The following is a 6,299-nucleotide window of genomic DNA, read 5'->3' as shown; positions in this document are numbered from 1 at the left end:
AGATCACAAGCACCATCTTTGACATGTAAGTAACTTTCATATTATTTGTATTCCTTATTATTATTATTATTTTTGAAAAGTGATGGTCTTTGGGGCATCCTTTTTTTTTTTTTACTGGTATTACAGTTTTTTCTGAATGCTTAAACCCTAACTGTGATTCCTGTAGCACAATCTCTAAAACTATTCAGACTTATAGCAAAACCACTCACTGAGTTTGCGAATGTGAAAACTTTTTTAGATAATTAGTTCACTTTGCAATCAGCCTAAGCACTATAATACAGGTAAGCTGTGTGTGCGGAGTACAATGGAGGGAGCAGAAAGAGTGAGAAGTAGAGGAGGCCGAGGAAGAGGACGTGGAGGTGAAGAAGTAGGATGAAGAGGACGACAAGGACAAGGAGGAGCAAGAGGAAGACGAGGAGGGGGGAGAGGAAGGGTTTTTTTGTGCTGCTGATACAACCAAATTTCCCCTTGTGGGACAATTAAAGGATTATTCTATTCTATTCTATTTTCATTGATGTCATGTCTACCCAGAAATCTCAAGTTCATCATTTTGCGCTTCCACAATTATTTGAATAAAAAATTAAAAGAGCAGGAATGTTAAAATGAATATTTATTAGATTTTCAAAACAGTTAATTATGGTACAGGGCTAGATTCTAATGAACAGTCTCTACTTTATAATAAAAAACAAACAGAATAATTATTTTATATACCTGTGTATATAAATTTACACAAAGGTCTTCATCTTAATATATACTTTATAATAAAAATAAAAGCATACACAATGGAAAATGGCAAAATTACCCTGAATTGGGCATAATGGACACCAACTAGAATTTGTAAACTGGCAAACTTTTCATTTATGTTGCTGTCACTTAAGCATTTAATAATGTGTGATTAATTAAAGATTATAAATACACAGAAAATATGAACTTCATTGTTTTTAATTTATAAAATATAACATTTTATATTTTTGAACAAACAAACAAGTAACAAACAAAGGAACAAATGAATACATTTTTTAAATTATTCACAGTGGGGTTTTTTTAATCTGCATAATTTGCTTCCCCTTAATTTGAACTTTTACCCTGACCGCTGCCTCCTCAAGTTCATTGTCAAATGGTGTCCAGAGCTCACTGTTGATGAAGAGGCTCTGCCCATCATCCAGAAGAACCTCAAGCTGGTTCGGCTCGTCACTCATGGCCACACCAACGATGAGGACCTCCTCTCTGTCCTCTACTTTTGTCTGTTGACAAAGCATAAGCACATATTTAGCCCTGCAAACATTCCCTTTTTTTTTTATCCAAAAAGAAAATCTATGGTCATCATGTGGTTTCAGTAAGTCACCAAGACATACACATTGTGTTTATACATTTATATGTATGTGTTACATTATGCATTATATGATGCATGATCAATCATGCAGGTAATTAAATCCCAAAGACGTCTTGGGATTATGTTCATCTGGACATCTATATATATGTGTGTGTGTGTGTGTATAAGATAATAAGATATATATATATATATATATATATATATATATATATATATGATTATTTCATATTTTGACCCAGACTGAAAGAATATGTAGTTACATTTCAAAACCTAGTTCTAAACATTTGTTGATAAGACAATGCTGTGAAATATTGGTACAAAGGTTTAGCTTCTTCATACCTGAACCTTCGTATAAGTAGTGCTGTGCAGCTGTGGCCCATATGCGGTGCGGTTCAGCTTCATGTGGGAGAGGTTAATCTGGTCTCCCACATTAAAGGTGTGAATTCAGACTGATATGGTATAACCATCCTGAAATCACAAATATGGCAGAAAAATATATATACTTACAGTTTTTTCTGATTGCTTAAGCACATTTTTTGTAACTATTGGCTAATTTTGCAAAACTCTTCACACAAATAAGAAAACCTGTCACCCAATAATCAAAACATTGTAGTTCTCTTGCAAAAGCAAACACAGCTAGATTAACTCTTCACACCTTCGTAAAAATGGTGTTTCCGTATCAAACAGTACACACAAGCCATCATCTACTAAGCACACAATGCGCCAACTGCACACTGATGGTATGAATACAAAACACTTCTGGCTTTTGCTTTCTCTGTGCACAAGGTAGGCTATGTCAGTTTGAGCTCATACTTCTGTCATAGATCCATAAGCATAGAGGGATCCAAACTTCAAGTACTGGTGTTTATTCAAACACATCAAAACAAACACAAGTGTTTATTTCCAAGTATAGGATTATTTGCAACCGCCATATTGACTATATGGGTTACTTGGTCTGCAGTGAACATGCTTCCTCTGCCCCCAGCATCTGGTCATCTAGCAATTCTGTAAAGTAACAATTTCAGTATTTTTACATCAATGGTATTGGCGTGTTTCTCATTGGCATATGGCAGTGCTACAAATCTTTGTGACTGTACTAACCGATTCTCATTTCAAGATGTCCTTATGGTACTTGCTACAGTGTAGCGGCTCGAGTTAGGCTGGACCCGTTGGCCAGCTACCCTCAGGGTCATTCCACGGTTGATTACATGGTCCACTATTGTAGCTCTGATGTCATCAGCAATTCTATTTCTTACTCTTCCTACCCTTCCTCTCCCCCCTCCTCGTCTTCCTCTTGCTCCTCCTTGTCGTCCTCTTCATCCTACTTCTTCACCTCCACGTCCTCTTCCTCGGCCTCCTCTACTTCTCACTCTTTCTGCTCCCTCCATTGTACTCCGCACACACAGCTTACCTGTATTATAGTGCTTAGGCTGATTGCAAAGTGAACTAATTATCTAAAAAAGTTTTCACATGTGAAAGTGTGCCAGACAGTTGGCAAATTAGTGTTAATGATAGCCATACATGTGTATACTTTTGCTAGGAGTGTGTTGGAAATTTGGTAATTGAGTGTTGTGCAGTGAATTGTGCCTACAGTTTTGCAAAGTGTGTGTTACAAAATTGCAAACTGAGTGCAAAGCAGTTTTTGTGCTTTTAGTTTTGCAAACTCAGTGAGTAGTTTTGCTATAAGTCTGAATAGTTTTAGAGATTGTGCTACAGGAATCACAGTTAGGGTTTATGCATTCAGAAAAAACTGTAATTAAATAATCCAAAATCCAGTAACTAGAAAAACAAAGCCCACAGCCTCATACACTCTGCTCATGTACCAGCAATGTTAAATTTGTCACATTTGTTTAACCAATTTCAATATAAAACTAAAATTGCATCATTACCTCCTTTAGCTGGAGATTTTGCAAGGGAACGTGCTGTTTTCCTGACACTATGTCCTTTATTGCAGAAAACTGAAAAGTAAATTGAAATAGGGCTGCTCAATTAATCGAATTTTAATCTCGATTACGATCTGGGCTTTCAACGATCATTAAAAAAGACTGAGCCGATTATTAGCCCCTCCCTCATGCTTTACTCTCGCGCTGCTCCGTGCGGCAAATCGAGAGCACATGTCACAACAATTAAGAGCAGCGGTCCCCAACCTTTTTTGCGCCACGGACCTGGCAGTTTATGCCCGACAATATTTTCATGGACCGGCCTTTAAGGTGTCGCGGATAAATACAACAAAATAAAACTAGTACCAGTACCGAAAAAAAAGATGATTTATTCATAACACATGTGAAAAGACCAAGGAAAACCGAGTAAACGATAAAAACGATAACAAAATAACGCTGAAAACCGATAAAACCCCTGAAAACACCTGAGCCTCAACTCTCGCGGCCCGGTACCAAACAACTCACGGACCGGTGCCGGTCCGAGGCCCGCGAGTTGGGGACCGTTGATTAAGAGGACCCGAGGGAAGCTCGGAAAGCTAAGCAGAAGTTATTTGGAGAGGAGAGTGACTGCCGTTGGTTGAAAAGAGAGGTAAAACAAACTTCAGTGGTGTGGAAACATTATGGGTTCGCGGAGTCAGACGTGGATCAAGCAGACATAGTGTGTAAACTTTGCTACGGTGTCGTAGCTGCACCACAGAGCAACACTGCAAAGTTCACTAAACATAGATGTTTACATTTTTCATTTATTTTTTATATTGCAAACATTTGCACTGTTATCAGTATTTGCACACTATTTTATATTATTTTTTGACAATCTTTAAAGTCATTATTCAATACATTGTTAAATAAATATCGTCAAATAATTGAGATCTCAATTTCAGTGAAAATAATCGTGATTATCATTTTTGCCATAATCGAGCAGCCCTAAATTGAAATAAAATATCAATAATAGTTAGTGTATTGATATGTGGTAGGTTTTTATTTCTTCAGTAAGATTTTTAGATTATATTATTGCTGTTATTAAGTATTCTTCATTGAACTTATCAGAAGCAGTTTATTAGGATGTTTTTCATGATTATGAAACAGCTTGAAGGAAATCTTTCTACAAACAATACATTTGTAACTTAGTTGGATTCTTAAGTGACAGCAACATAAATGAAAAGTTTGCCAGTTTACAAATTCTAGTTGGCATCCATTATGCCCAATTCAGGGTAATTTTGCCAGTTTCCATTGTATCTCCTTTTATTTTTATTATAAAGTATATATTAAGATGTCTGTGAAGGTTCTCAGTCATCCAGGTCATCGTAGTCAAAGGAGCTTGCAAAGAAAAGCGTCTGGACTTCTTCTTTAAAGAAGTCCAGACGCTTTTCTTTGCAAGCTCCTTTGACTATATATTAAGATGAAGACCTTTGTATAAATTTATATACACAGGTATATAAAATAATTATTATTCTGTTTGTTTTTTATTATCAAGTAGAGACTGTTCATTAGAATCTAGCCCTTACAATACAAATGTATGTAGACACAATGCAAATTGGCTGCATAAATACCAGAAACGGTCTTTGGAAAATATTTTTTAAAAATTGTGCTTAACAATCTTAACAGAATTTAGTCTCTGCTTGACAGCAAAAATTATTTTTAACTGTAAAAAAATACACGCAATAATGGGTTATTTGGAAACCTAAAGCCATGTAAATTCTGATGGAACCACAAATACTTACCTCCACCACCTCCCCTTGGACTGTGATGAGCCCGCCACTTGTGGAGCCCATCTTCAGAGCTGTCAGTGGAGCAGGAGGATGTAGAAGATGCTCTGCTTCGGTGAAACGATCCTCACTAACAGTTAGGTTTGCAGCCCTAAAAAATTGGGTTCGTGCAGTTATATTTATATTGTATGGTGGGGCCGTGCCCCTGAGTTCATACCCCCTCATTATGTAGCATCCCCCCCTGCTGGATTTTAGAGGAGAATTCCTCAAATATTGTGACCTTGGTCACAGTCTGGGTATCTGTGATGGCTGCCACAGTGTTCTTTTTGGTATTCAGGGGTGTAGCTGTCCCATCTTGGAAGTGCCAGCTAGTGACCCTCAGCTGGTCGCATGATCTTAACACTTTGAAGTGCAGTGGGGGTGGCCGGAAATACGGTGTGTCAGGGCGAGTATTTAGAAGCTTCATCAAAGCCATTCTGAAAAAAAGGCAACACAAAAAATATTAAGAAGTTAATACATTTCTGTTACAACCAAGGGTCATATAATATGGTAACACCTGTAGATTTTGTGCAGTCTCTTTGCTTTCTGATGTCAAACAAAAGTCAGAAATACCTTTCTGAGGTTCCCGCTTAAAAATGACAGGCCAAAAAACCCAGGCCTGTCTAAAAGTATTTTTCTGATATTAAATACAATGTTGGTTTTAAAATAAAGCTAACAGTTCTAAGATTTCATTGAATTAATGCAAATATTACAGCAAAGAGAGTTGGTCAAAGTAACTGAAGACTGAACTCATACTCATAGAACCAATGAGATGTTTTTTCTTACCAAATTTTTATTCATTTATTTTTTATATTTTCTAGCATATAATGTCCTTTGAAAATATGCTGGCAATACACTCCAGAAAATAAGGAATCATCACATGAATATTATCTGTGCAAAGATTGATGCTGCTGAAGTGAAACACAGTGAAACAACAGTTTTAGTTTAGACAAAGCTGGGTATTCATAATATGTGAATAGCTTCTTTGGCTCTAAATTTATGAACAAGAAATGATTTAACTTTATTTAAATGCCTAAAATATTTGTTGTTTGTTGGAGATTTCCCCCCCCCCCCCCCCACCTCCACACACACACACACACACACACGTAATGGACTTGCATAGTTCCTGTGGCTGTGGTTCTTTCTATTGGTCCCCTTTGTTAATCATTTGAGCCAATAGAATGACAGTAATCTAGTACGCTTTCATGTCAGTCACAACCTCTGTAACCGCACAGAAAATGGCCTTTTTTTGACGAGTAATGGCTCTGAGGCATTGTGGGA

The sequence above is a fragment of the Diplotaxodon limnothrissa genome, linkage group LG23 (assembly GCF_057381915.1).
Source record: "Diplotaxodon limnothrissa isolate DT_005_m linkage group LG23, D_limnothrissa_male_GT1.1, whole genome shotgun sequence".
NCBI lineage: Eukaryota > Metazoa > Chordata > Actinopteri > Cichliformes > Cichlidae > Diplotaxodon > Diplotaxodon limnothrissa.
This window is presented reverse-complemented; position numbering follows the sequence as displayed.